The sequence below is a fragment of the Rhyacophila brunnea genome, unplaced genomic scaffold (genome assembly GCF_057557595.1).
Source record: "Rhyacophila brunnea isolate RB1 unplaced genomic scaffold, BYU_Rbru_1.0 scaffold_23, whole genome shotgun sequence".
Classification (NCBI taxonomy): domain Eukaryota; kingdom Metazoa; phylum Arthropoda; class Insecta; order Trichoptera; family Rhyacophilidae; genus Rhyacophila; species Rhyacophila brunnea.
In genome coordinates this window covers 22,207,014-22,222,539 of record NW_028232893.1, presented here as the reverse complement: position 1 = coordinate 22,222,539, position 15,526 = coordinate 22,207,014, and the positions used below count along the sequence as shown (strand labels likewise).

General features: G+C 33.2%; 1 protein-coding gene across 1 annotated transcript in view; it reads left to right on the top strand.

The window, feature by feature from the left end:
• Positions 1 to 1,225: 1,225 nt before the first annotated feature.
• The window catches only part of ImpE3 (Ecdysone-inducible gene E3), a 39,677-nt gene continuing 25,376 nt past the window's right edge, over positions 1,226 to 15,526 (top strand). Inside the window, exons 1-2 of the mRNA XM_085950431.1 lie at positions 1,226 to 1,329; positions 1,504 to 1,587. The gene's annotated coding sequence lies outside the window, so the exon portion shown is untranslated. The remainder of the gene's footprint in view (positions 1,330 to 1,503; positions 1,588 to 15,526) is intronic.

The following is a 15,526-nucleotide window of genomic DNA, read 5'->3' as shown; positions in this document are numbered from 1 at the left end:
ACTCGCGACGTAAAACTCTGGACAAGCTCTTAACAACCGTTGAAACTAATTAGTAACGTTCCGTGAGAATAGGCAGGTGCAGAATCGAAGGGTGGAAGTAGTCTGAATAACATTTTTATTAGTTAGGAAACACATTTAAAATAACTATAAAATAAAGTTCAACTAGTCAATAGCAACTTTTTTTTCTATTAGAGCAAATGTACTGATAAGTACCTGCCTACAATGAATTATTGTTATCAGATAAAAATATACGTATTAGTAAGTATTTATCTCATAACAAATACCTAATCAAAAATATTTAGCACTGTGTAAATTAAATTTGACTTTGTGAGATTAATACAGATATTTTTTTTGACCTTGTCCGATCCTTAAGATCATTTGGGCCTCCACAGAGTGAAGGTTTGTATTAACAGATTTGTTTTTATGTGAAATGGATATTTGCCACTTGCTCAACCTATTAGGTCCATACTCATACACAAATTGAAAAATAATATGTGTTCCTGCCAGACCCGGGATTCGAATCTGGGACCCATGACGTTATATTCCGACGCTTAGGCCGCGCGACCATCGTGGGTATTATTATTATACCTCCCTACTAATTTGTACAATAACACATAATAAAACATATCCAACAATTTTTTATTCAAAGAATAATTAATTCACAATAATCAAAAATCTAACATTCTTAATTGAACATACATTCGGATTAGAAATAAATATTTTGTACCTACCAGACGGGACTCGAACATGCTTCCATCGAACTCCAACTAATGTTCGTTACCAATTTAGCCACCTGCAGAATGCTTTTTTAAGTGTTTCAAATTATGTCGGTACCCATATTTAAACTTATTATTAATTAATTTGAAATACCACAGAATGTCGAGTCAGTGTTTTGTATGTTTTAAGACAAGCAAATAATTTACAATGAATTAAAAATCGAAAATAAAATGGAAATATATTAGTAGGTAGGTATGTATTTAAATAAAATAACAACAACTCTAATAGTTTATTTTGGCGTAGAATATTTTACATTATAAAATTATAATATTTTCTGTATGATGCTCCATCTTGATATGAAAAATTGTGGAGTTAATAATATTATTATAACGCCATTACAATGTAAAGTAGCTATTGCAAAAAATGTTATTAGAACACGCATTTTGACGCCTGAGTGACAGTCCAGTTTCCAGGACGATTCGAAAATACAAACGAAGCCTCGCCAACCAGTCTTTATTCGCCCGAGGTGGCGGGTTCGTGTCTTTCGCTCGTTGATGTCTCCCAGCAAATAAACAATATTATATTCACACATCTAACAACGTAATCAAATCAGTGAGATTAACAATACAACATAATAGATTTATAATTATAGAAAGAGAAATAATAAAAAACACACCACAAGTTCATTGTCTATGACGAGTAGATACTATCGTATTACGTCTTTATAGAAGTTATATAATTTTAAAAGTTTATTAACAATATTAAAAACAATTAATACATTTTTAGCTTGCGGCTTTTAAAGTGACAGTGTGACGTCGTCATTTGGTGTCAAAGAAGAGAGAAATTTGGCTTCAAGACAACATTGTTAAGGTAATAATGTTAATTTAAATATTCTTCTTCTTGTTTGACGGCGCTACAGCGAAAATTTACTCCGTTGAAGGACGCATCAAGTGGGGTGTGGGGGGTGCATAGCAGTGGCGATGGGTGGAGGTAGGCGGTTAAAATCTGACATAAATAGTGCACACTAATCGATGTCAGCTATACGTATTTGTTTTCTTTGAATTTGACTACAAATTGCATATCTTAAATTATGCCTTTAAATCATACATAATTTAAGATATTTTATGGATAGAAGAATATTTTATATACATTATGATTTAGTTTAGGCAGGGCTTAATGAATTTTAAAAAAACTATCCGATACCATATGTAAATAATATGTTTTTTTTATTCAATTTGGTTTAGGCAAAATTTAATTGGTTTTTAAAAACTAACCAGCACAATCTGCAATTTGTATTCTTAGTTCAATGAAAATAAATAAATATAATAATTGACACAGTTTAGTGTGCACTATTTATGTTGAATTTTAACAGCCTGCCTCCACCCCTCGCCATTGGTATACAGTACCCGGGCGGTAGGATCCGGGGGCTGTAAAATACAAAAATATTAATATTATTAAAAGTTTTATTATTAATCATTCATCTTGTAAGGGGGGACATGCTCAGCGTACGTCAAAATGGAGCTTTTATGCTATTTTCAAAGAATGATCCTGGACATTCCTTAAACATTGTAGATAATCAATTTACATAATTTTGAAGCCTTATTATCCTTTATATTTATTTTAAACATTTTATGACTGCATAAAGTATTTTTAATACATAAAATAGTATTCTTTTAAACCTCTCGCTCTAATGTTTTAGAATATTGTCATATTTCAGTACGTCCATGTGAAGTGGTGTTAAGATTTTTTATATTTATTAATTTTTAAAAGCATTTATAAAACTATTAGTAAAATTTATGTCGACATTATTATAGTGAAATATTTACAATAAAAAATTAAATTGATAATTTCTGTGATCCCAAATTTGACAAGAATTAGGCATTTTATTATTCAAAAAATGGACAAGATTTACACATTTAAAGATACTTTTAAAGATACTGATTATAAGCTTTTGGCCATTGAAATGTGATAAACATTCTACGAATAATATTGCTTTATAATAATTATTGACCTAAGAATAAGGTAGTATTTTTTTTTAAATAGCGTAAAAGCTCCATTTTGACGTACGCTGTGCATGTGGGCCGTTAACAGCATACAATCAAAACAGGCTTTCATTTCTAATAACTATTTTTTACTATTTATTTAAAATACATCATTGTTCTCTGGCCATCCCTTATCGGAGGTCAGACATCATCAACGCGATCTTCGCTCTATCATTATTTGCTACTCTTAACAAAGCTGCACACGTAATAATAACATAGATTCTTAATCCATGAAATACTGCATCATCTTCAGTTATGTATATCGTTGATCTTTCCTTAGATAACGTGTTGGGGAATGCTGTACTTTAGTCGTCTCATAAAGTGGCCGAGGTACTGTAATTGTATGGGATGCATAGAGTTGAACTTGTTGGTCCTTTCCCATTCGTTTGAAGATGTGAACATATTTTGTCACCATGTCCGTTCAAAGATTTTTGAGGATTACATCTGCATTAGCGTCAATACTTCAGTGGCGAAGGGTTACTTTTGGAAAGAGATAGGCTGTGAAAAAGAACACACTTGTCAGGTATACTTACAGGAAATAAGAAGATATTACAACTGATGACTAGGTACACACTAATGACATCAACACACTAACGACATAAAATTGAGTGTTATCATAAAATTATGTATATTCCTAAACATTTATACACATCAAAAATATTTTTTTATTTTTAAAAACAATCCATATTTACTTATAATGTGATTGAATTCCTTAGAAATTATTTTTTAAATCATCAAATTATTAATTATTTTGGACAAAACTGCAGTCATAGACAATATTATTAAGTATATGTAAAGATTGTAGGCTGAGCCATCAGAGCCTATCATATTGCATATATTGCGACAGACGTACTGAGTTCACGTCCAAAATCCAAACAAAAAAATATTCCTCGGCAAATAATCCGAGCAGATGGTGCTGTAATATGTAGGTATATTATTTATAATACATTCCTACATAATATATGACAGATGTGGTTAGTAAATTAAATTATTTTTATAGAATATGTTATAAGTGATTATTTAAATACGTCAATATGTCAAAATATCAAGAAGGTAGGGTTTAAATAATCGCTTAGTATGGAGTCTTCGCCACTGCAATAGTTACATGCTACAAAAAATATAACAGCCAACTAAAATGAACTAAACAAAAAGGAAAACGTATCACGCTCGCTCCTAATCGAGGGATATGAACCTCTACAAAATGTAAGTTATATAAACAGACTTTTCACGGGAATCACTGGTTGGCCGATGGTAGAGCATATCGCCGAGAAGAAGTAATTAAAAATAACGTATAGATTATATTACTTTTATTTGATTTATATTACGTATATTTTTAAAACATTCACAATAAAATGATCAAGATAGTTTAAAACTCCCAATCGATGAATTAATGTATATTGACTTTGACTAAACTGTGAAACACAACCTTAGTCTATAAATAAACTTTCCTCCGTATACATAAATTGAGCTTTTAAAATATTACCACATCTCTAATTAGTATGCAAATATTATTTTGCACTCTGAAGATCAGCGATTCCCAAGCAGGTATTGCAAAAAAAGTACACGTGCCGCCAATTGTATCATCATCATCATCTTCCTGAATCTATCCACTGCTGGATGAAGGCCTCTCCAAGCTGAAATGAAAACCTATTGTATAGTTAATTTAAATTATTAAGGTTCCTGGACAAATCTGAAAACAAATAATGTGTATAAACTTCGTTAAGCGTCGACGACATTGAGCTTCTTCACAAGCTCTCACACAAGAGTCAGCTAGTGCGATTGTGATGATGACACACTTCCACTCGCTCAGAAGCCAACACGCTAGCGAGATGAAACCGTCATATTTGGTACTATTTGACAGGACGTATTGAGTAGTTCGTTTTTTTTCACCGGCAGGTTCGCCACTATCGCTCTTCTGCGCAGACGCAGATCGGCCGACACGCCAGCGAGTAGCGAGTAAAGTAGCCCGGCTTTCAACTTTTCTAGGTAGATTGTTTACAATCTGCTTGTTAGCTAGTTCAATGATGGTACTGGGCGAGTTTACAAGCAGATTATTAATTCGTCGGCTTGTAGCTGTTAAAGTAGCTCAATGTCATCGACGCTTTAGACGTTTTCATAATATAAACATACACCAAAGAGACTACACTACCACAATCAATATAAGAAGTAATACAACCATATTTTAACACATGTTAGAAGGTACCTAATTCCAGAATCTGTTGTTGGATTGATATTATTGTTATCATAAGAGTAATATACTTTTTGGATTTTGCACCATTTTACGACAAGTATGCAAGTTTCGACAAACACCCACCAGGTTCCTCCCCAATCGAATAGTTATGGACAGCCGCATACATGCAACAGCTTTAGACAGTTAACAACCATAAATACAGTTAATTTTATCACGCTATCGCCCATCATGACATAATAATATATAAAACCATTAAAAATGTAATAATTCCATATTATTACGCAGAATGTATTAAATTTTACCATACATACTTATTATAGCCCCATGCCTTCTGTAATTCAGTTTCATAATTATGTAGTACGATATCTTGTGTGTTAGTACCACGTTTTTCTTAGCTCGTATTCTTGTTTGTCCGGTGGTTGTTTATCCAGTACAAATCTTGCAATCGATTTTTAACTAGCTTCCCGACTAGGTAGACATTTGAAACTTTTAGAATATATCAGAACACGAAGTCAATGCATTATTTTAATACTTTTAGCCATCTTTAAGTAGAATTGAATTCATTTTCAGTTAATTCTGTTTTGTATGAAAAGTTGTTTCGATACCATTATTGGTTGCTAGGGGTCTGGGGTCCTAGCAACTAAATTATTAATGTATACGTGCGTTACTATGGAAATCAATATGACATATCAAAATGACATTTCAGTATTATTTCTATCAAGTACATTTTTTTTGTTTAAGCTAGTCAAGTCAAGTTTATATGATTCAACAGAAAATTTAAAAACGTTGTATATAAAAAGTTATTTTTACTTTGTAATTATTTTTATATTATTAATGTAAACAATCTCGTATAACATCGCGCATACATAAAATAGTTTTGGGGGGGGGTCCATTTTGAAAAATTATCCATTATATTTTTTATTGATTCTTAAGGCGACGAAAGGAGCGCGTTTTACAAAATCTAGCAGGTTCCACTAACTTCCATATTTACCTCGCCAACTACTTATAGATTCTCGTCACTTTAACCACAGAATATCACACTGTCATGTAGGTACATTATTCGTACCCATACACTCCACATTTTAAATCTTACGATAAACACCTGGCCTGCAGGTATAATAATTATAGATATTCGCCTAAGTTAGTGTTATTGCGAGCTGTCGCGTCCCCACACTTTGATTCTAATTAAGACCAGCCGGCCTGCATCGAATGTACATGGCCTAACAGTCATAATTATTAGGATCGTCAGTGTCCATTTGCGTCGTCCGCGCTGTCATATCTTTTAGATATGCTGCATCAGAATATACAAGCAATGTTTGGAGACCCCAGATAATCTCACCAATGTATGAGTACAATGAGTCTTCCAATAGTCACAGGCCTTGCATATCATGAAGTGAGGCCAATCCGTTGAGAAGGCAGACAAATTAAGAAGTAATATTCAATTAACATCCACATTGTGTGCGCGCCTGAGAATTAGTAAGATACCAATATTATATTAATATAAAATATACCTACATAACTAAACATTTCCGATATTCAAAAAGGTTTCATTACCACTGCTATACATATTTTACAAAGAATACTTTCTAACTAACAGCACGGTTCTGTTTATTCAAACCACATGTGACCGTAGACTACACTTTAGCACACTCGCCTTTTGATCATTGAGTCTTAGGTTCAAGACCAGTCGTTGGGGTCTAATTCACATAGGTACGATCGATTAATAATTCGCGAAACAGATACGTATGCAATAGATATTACGTCAATCTGTTCAGATAAATGAATTTAACCACCGACATCTTTAGATTAATAAAGCCTGAGCATAACTTTTTGCACAAGCAACGAGTGGTCCACTTTTCAGCTGTCAAAATCAGATACCAGATTGCTTGACATATTGATTCACCCTTTCTCGTTTCAAATTGAATTATAAAAAAATCTCAAATCAAATATATTAACTATCAGTGTTATTTATAAATAATATACATTCCTGTTATTCATTAGCAGCTGTCAAAGTCAGACTAGTCTTTCACACAAAAACCGGTGGTACCTAATATCGATTTCCAAAAAATATATAGCATTGATCTATGCATTACATTTGTAGAAGGTGTGTTAATGCTAGTGTATTATTTATCATGTAACTCATCTATCCAAATCGTATCCTATAATGGCAATATAGATACCTATACGAATATTTTTTTAACTATTATTTATAATGGCTTAATTTACGCAGAGTTTAATTAGATATCTGCGATTTATAGTCTTAGTTCAATGAAAACAAATACGTTTGACTGACAAAATATTAGTGTGCACTATTTCTGTCGGATCTCAACAGCCTACCTTCACCCTTCGTCACTGATTTCTGGAAATACATACTTTAAGCCGCAAATGGGTGTGATATTTTTGATTGATCTCCAAGCTTTATTTTATTTTATACATGTAACACTAACTATTTTTTTTTTTTGACCATGTCCGATCCTAATAGGATCATATGGGCCTCCACAGAGTAGAGGTTTTGTATTAACAGATTTTGTTTTTTTACGAGAAATGGATGTCAGCCACTTGCTCAACCTATTAGGTCCATACCCTGACTCACACACAAACTGAAAAACAATATGTGTACTTGCCAGACCCAGGATTCGAACCTGAGACCCACAGCGTGATAGTCCAACGCTTATGCCGCGCGGCCACCGTGGGTGTACACTAACTATAATAATATAAATAATGAAGAAATAAAATTTCACCGTCATCATTCGTTGTGTAACATACCTGGGTGGGCCCTGGGTCTCCTCAAATCATACTTCCCCAAACCGATCTATCCTTCTCATCCAATCCTAGATTCCAATATCTCTTGCATCCTCCGCCACGCCAGCAAACCACCCAATACTCTTCCAATCCAAATGAATTCACATAAAAGATTCCGGACTGATCTGCCAAGGTTCATTCGTTGAACATGACCGGATTATTTTAGCCAGGAAATTTGGATTACGTCTGGTGTAGTCTCGGAACAAAAATATTCTGATATACAAAACACTTTTGAGGCCTGTCCTTACATATTATGAAATTGTTGAGACATAATCAAACCTTCTTTTTACAGCTACAAATAAAATATGTTCGGTACCTACCTATAACAAAAGTATTATTTTCACGATTAATGGTCAATGTCTTCTAAGACCTTTATTTTCCCCATTGCTTCAAGGAACCACCACAAAATATTATATTATTCACGTACAATTAATAATAATATAATAAGGAAATATTCAGTGCAATATGCAAATGACAGCCACGATATTGTTTTGTTTCATCTGTCATGTCATTATTTTTTGACTTCAGTCTTTTTTTTTTGAATTAAGAACTGCGCAGAAAACCTTTGCGCATTCTGGTTTTCAATATTTGAAAAATTTCATATAAGATGGGGATACCTATATGATAAAAAATATTCCACTATACCTATTATCATATTGAATTTATTAACAAATACCAACTCCCACACAATACTTTATTTGCAAACATAGGGAGCAGTGTCCAGCAGCTAGTTGTATACGTTAATATAGTTCTATCTATACCAGTCTTTCTCAAAATGGGCGATTAAAGAAATTTAGAGGGGCGACGGCAGACAAATACTATCTATAAAAATCCGACGGAATCTAGACACGACACCACTTGAAATGCGATTTACTACTCGAATGGTTGTACTGCTTGGAGTCCCGTATAGACGGTTAAATTAGAGTCGCTTACGCATGTAATAATGTGGATGCAGCTTTATATTTCATGTACTTTACATCCATGGTTATTTTAACTAAATAAAATTGTACTTTTATTGGAATTAAGTTAACTAAAAAAAATATCCTTCACATTAGATAAGTTTTAAATTCAAAGCCTTCTTTTAATGTTAATAAAAATACTTCTAAATTTGCTTTTATTTCCTCTCATTGAAACATTCTTTGATCTCAGAAATAGGATATAGGTCACAACCTATCTATCCAATCCATATAATAATGGATGTTTAAAAATTATATTTGCAATAACTTTTTTTAAAATACGCAAGAGATGGTAATGTAAAAAGATAAGTTAAAAAATATGGGGGGCACTAGATTTTTTTAAATCTCAAAGTGGGCGGTGGTTGAAATAAGTTTGAAAACCTGTGATCTATTCGGTTTTTGGTCGAGTTTTATTAGATTCTTGACATTTTAGAAACTTCATTGTCATCGGCCATTGCATTAAAACCTGTAAACAAAATACATATTAAGTTTCTCGTCCGGCTGGATACAAGTGAAGTGGGTGCAAAGGTCGTTGGCACTTTAATGGATGTATTACATGTTATACATAATATAACATGTTATACATAATAATATATAGCAATATTTAAAATAATATAAATTTAGTGACAATGCCAAGACAGATAGATGGCAGCTGTGATAACCATGAATATATGCGTTTAAGAACGATTCTTTATGGGCAGCGGGCGAGTCAGATCGTCAAAACACGTTTTGCCATCATTATTAGATTTCGATAAGAATAATATTATCTTTGTTATTCTAGATCACAGTTTCTCAAATAATTTTCCCCCGAACCCAAATTGAGAATATTGGTAGACGAATGGTTCTAGGACAATTACACCCCAGAAGTTAACACCGTATAAAAATTGAACAAATTATGTAATTTCGTGGGTCTGGAATATCCACATGTTTTTTTCAATTGCATGTGTTTGCTGTTTGGACCAGACCAGATTATGGACCTAATAGGTTGAGCAAGTGGCTTACATCCGTTTCTTGTAAAAACAAAAATCTGTTAATACAACCGCCACTCTTTGGAGGCCTATATGATTTTCTTATGATCCTTAAAAGGTTCAAATAAAAAATTAAAACAAATACATATTATTATCGTGTATGTATATCCACATTTTAGAGATAGAGAGAAGAATAAAAATATACTTACTAAAATGTAGATTTCAAGTAGGGTTATTTATGCAAGGGATTATTGTCCAAATGTTATTTTCCAATGCATAATTGCTGTAATAGTGTAGTCATGTAGTGATAATCATCATCAAATAGTAGTGTAGTAATATAAGTGAAACAACACTCACGTTTTGAGAAAATCACATAAATGCAGGCGCGCGCACAGGGTCCGATCCCTCCCACCCCCCAGAAACAAAAAAATACATTTTAGTTAGTAAATGAAATATTACTTATTTTTCATCAAGATCTCATGACTGAGAATCGTGACCCGGGTGATTTTCTGTCGAACAGCCTTATTGGCGGACTGCTCTCGTTATTCTACGACATGCCAGAGTCCTGACGTGTAGAGTATATGGATGAGAAGCCGATGCCTTATGCACTGGAGACAACGAAAGCGATAACATTATATCCCACCATTAAACTGCCAACGGCTTTTTCACCGTTTTACCAAGTCCCGCGAAATTTGTGATAATTTCTGAATTTCGCGACATCAATTAATTATGTTACCTATTTCAAAAATAACGGTATTTAGGTACTAAGTTACTAAGTTAAAAAAAAGTCGATTTTTTGATAATATTAATACAGCCTACGGTAAACCGCCAAATTACCCGACCCACCGTTTAGAAACCTCGGTTCCACATAGATGACTCGTTAACCCGTTTTATTTTATGTTTTTCTTGTTATAAGTACATAATAATAACAGAAGTCTGTATTTTTGTTACTAATAATAATACTCATATTGTATTAATTTTGTCAAACTGATTTTGAAAACCGGTTTGGTGCTTTATGCAAAAGAATCACAATAAATTTCTTTCCTAGATCTGTAATTTAGTGAAAAGAGATATCATTTCAAGCTAGAGTATTATCATATACGGATACGGCACCACACAGGTAGGTATCCCGTGCGAAACCGGTGTAAGGCTATCCTAGATTCCTGAATCAGATCGCACGCAAACACTTACTTATGTATTACCTACCATTTCTTTTATTCAACGAATAATTATTCACAAGATTTGAGAATGTAACATTCTATAAGTATAATATTATTTTTAGTACACCTCAGTTATAATATACCTACAACGCCCGACGGGACTTGAATAATATCTAAACATTGGATTCACGCCAATGTGATTTTCCAATTAAGCTACAATTAACACGACAAATTTAACTAGTAGTTCTAACGTGAAATGCGTAAATGTTGCGTATCACGGCAGTTTGCGAAACGATGAATCGTGACTAGAGTTGGGTTTCGGGAATTTACCGACGGGAATTCTCGAGAAATTTTCGAGATTTTCCATCCCGAATCTCGAGAATTGAAATTTTTAACATTTCGGGAAATCCCGGATCTCGAGGATCTTTTCTCGGGATTCAGGATTTCTTTATTATCAAATATAAATTTAAAAAACGATTATCTATATGAAAAAGTGAACAGAAAACACAAAACGTTCTAGGACTGATCGGGGCATTTAACACAATTAAGCCAACGTCGACTCAAAATGAGCTCAATTTTTGCAACATCAGGGAATTTTGTGTCTCAAAAGCGTACGCGATTGTCAGACGTAGCGATTGACAGTCTGTGTTTTTTGAAATTCTATTTTAATAAGTAATGTTTTGAATTATTTTTGTTTTCCTACTTCTTCGTCTACGTCTTCTTACATAAATAAAAAAAACATTTTTTTTTGGAATTTGTCTGTTTTTACACTGATTTTAGGATTTTTACAGTTTTTTTTAAATTTCCCGATTTCTCGAGAATTCTCGAGAATTGCTTTGTGGAAATTCCGAATCTCGAAAATTCAAAATTTCATCATTTCGGGAAATCCTGAATCTCGAGATTGATATTTTCTCGAGACATACCCAACTCTAATCGTGGCCGACCTGAAATTCAGTCATCTTCTGAGGCACCAACAATCTTCAACAGAGTGAAAACTGGAACCAGTTAGCTCCTTACCCTGGTCGCTCCAGCGCGCCGACGCTCTTTTTCTGCTTCGATTTTCCTGGAGGGCTACCCAAAACCACGAGTTTCTCCAAGTTATCCGGTCCAAGTCGTATGGACAAAAAACCGCAGAATGCGTCTCAGATATATTGTTGAGTTGTTTCTTTATCTGGAGTATCTGGATGATTGCCTGCTGTCTCCAAGAAATACGAAGCATTCGACGGCAACATAACGTTTCGATGACATCAATCGCCTCCCCGCCCCTTGCCCTCAAAATCCATAACTCTCGTCCTACGTCCATAAGTCCTACGAAAATGAACTTATATATTATGCATTATAGACGCGTGTTGCAACCAATATGGAGTGAGTGTCAGTGCATAAAACGAAAGCAGTTGTCAAAACGAAATACAAGCGTATTCTTCACACGTGTTTAAGTTTGTCCCATATTCTTCTACACTCGAGGTCGGTTGCCTGTTTCTCCATACCTGTTAGATATTTCTGCTCCCATTATTTATGAATTCTATGGTTTTGATATACCAATGTTGACATTACCATTCTCATTTTGATGTCAGTCTCGCATCCACCTCGTTGACCATCTCTATATCGAATAATCAACAACAAATATTATTATTATATTATAAAATATCACCATAAAATTCTAATAAAGATAAAATATGTACTTTATTAACACTCAACAAAAACATAGAAAAACACCTGCAAAAAGCGATATCACCCGCCTATTAATATTGTTCGGGATTTTCCTTCACCAGTCATGTTATCTTTACTATATTATGATTTTCACGCAAAATAAAACAACACTATAACTATGATACACCAATGGGATCATGAGGATATCGTATGTCAAAAAAAACTATACAATGAGTTCTCGGCAAAAAAAATCGTAAAAAAATCCGTTTTCTTAAATTTTTGTCACCCGGCATGCGCTGCTGACGTAAATAAATGTAACGATCGATTGCGTCGTATCTATTTTTTTTTAATTTGCAAATCGACTGCGGCTCTATATCGAGACATACACGTCACCGCTGAACGGAAAAAAATCGTTTTTATTCGGTTAGGTACATGTTCAAACACGCGCGTTAACATGGTCTTACTCCCTACTTCAGTTATCGTTTGTCAATTTATGGCTATGGCCGTATGTTGTAGCTTAACTAGTGGGAAATGCTAATAGAAATGGCGTATTTCAAAAAAATACTACCTTATTCTTAGGTCAATAATTTTATTATAAAACAATCATTATTCGTAGGATGTTTTATCACATTTGAATGGTTAAAGACATAGCTTATGATCAGTGTCCTTAGAATTATCTTCAAATATGGCAATCGTGCAATTTTTTGAATAATAAAATGTCACAGAGATTATAAATATATTTTTTTATCGTAAATATTTTTAAAATAGAGAAAAATAGGAAACAATTTTACTAATGGTTTTATAAATGCGATTAAAATTATTAAATCTGAAAAATCTTAACACCACTGCACATGGACGTACTGTAATATGACTATATTCTAAAACATTAGATCGAGAAATAAATATGAAGGAATAAGGCTACAAAATTATATAAATAGATTATCTACAACGTTTAAGGAATGTCCAGGCTTATGCCATAAAATCTCCATTTTGACCTACGTGATGCAACCTGCGCTGGAATTTTAAACTTATCTTTAAAAATGTTATCTCCGGCCGATCGCATGCTAACAATCCTCCCCTGAATTTGAGCTTGTAGTATTTTACAACAGATAACAGATTTAAACAAAAGTGTAATTTACCTTTACCGTCGCGCAAAAGACTCTTTAATCGGTGGGAGAACGATAAAGTTTAATGGTCAGTGTTATGAGTGTCCAAAAGAAGATCAAAACTTCACGGTGAATGAGTGCAATGGATCACTGCCATTTTGATAAGTGCACAATTATACAATGTTATCAAATCAGAGTTGCCCATAGGTAATGCCATTTATTCAATCACAAAATTGTATCATTGAGTTCAATGCTTATACGGGCTGATTGTTACATCATTTTGACCTTGTCAATGTTACCATTGATAACACAAGTGTGTTACTTTTTTTTCTCGGTTAAGTTGTAAACTGATAAATCATTAATAATAATAAATTATCAAGTTTAAAAGGGGGATAATTTGTTTGTCACATTTTGTATTTTTACGCGTTTATGGTACCTATCCAATTAAACGGGGCGAAATATTACCCGATTATCATTGTTTTCTTTTTCGAATAACTAACTAACCGGTTAAACAGTTTAAACAAGAGAATTTTTAAACATTTGGTATTTTAAACAACTCAATTTTATTAAAATTCTAATATGTACCATGTTTATGTGTTATGTTACCTTATCTAGATTTTGGACTCGAATCGGTTTCATTAAAAAAAATGACTGAAATGAGTTACATAATCCAAATCAAATGAGTCACAAAAATAATATACTCAACACGCAAATAAAGTGTTACATAACAAATGTGTGTGGTTTTTTTTCACCAGATCACCAAGTAGTAATGGTGTGAAAAACCCACGGAATCTGAATCCATATAAATTAAGTTGTTTATTAAATCCTGCGGTCTCATGTTTCATTAACTGACAATAAATAATTGCATATTATAACTATTAAATTTTTGATTTGGGTTTTATACATTTTTTCCTTCGTCAAAAAAGACAACCACAATTTGAAAACAACGCAATATCGAGACTGATTTGACTAAAATATGTCCAGCCATAGCCAATCTTTTAATAAGCCAAATAGCCAGGTTAATTTAATAATACAAAACAAATCTTTTGGAATAATCACAGAAGTCCCATGGTTTGTTCGCAATACCACTCTTCATAGAGACTTGAGCGTAGAAAGAATCTACGATCACGTCTTAAAAAATCTAAAAAACTATACAGCTTCATGACAGCAGACTTCCCAAACCAGTCGTTCAAAGATCTTAAGACGGTATTTCAGTGAAACGGCAAATAATTTTCAACTATTGGTGCGACGAAATTTCGGACTGGCTGGCAATCGGAGAGCGAAAGTCGAGCTGTGAACATGTCAATTTGTTTTGTGATGGCAACGGGGGAAGTAATTCTTAAACCATGTAATGACTTGTAATTGAAAAAGAAAACATGCCAATGAATATATTATTATTATTAGTAATAGAACAATAAATATTAAATGGACGCATTTTGACTTTTTATGACAAATTATGTTTTGTTCTGCACGCGTCATTTTTTGTTTCATTGAACTAAGAATACAAATTGCAAATGTTTTTTTTTAATTCTATTAAACTCTACCTAAACCAAACCGTAATGGATGAAAAATATTCTTCAATCTATAACATATCTATATGATTTAATGCCATCGCCCTAGCATACCTAAACTATTATGGTTTAAATTTAATTTAATTTAAAAAATAACCAAGACAATAATATCGCAATTTGCATACTTAGTTCAAAAAAATAAGTAATTACTAATTATATCTGACAAGTTTAGCATGTACTATTTATGTGGGACCTCCACGATCTACCTCCACTCTTCGCCACTACTCAACATATTATGCATTTCAGCGCATCTGCTCTATACATAATACTGCTATCGGCCGCTATCGAGGATAGTTTTTCATATGTTTGTATTGAAGTATTAGCACTTATTATAACAATTACTAATGGCACCTCTCTTGGCTG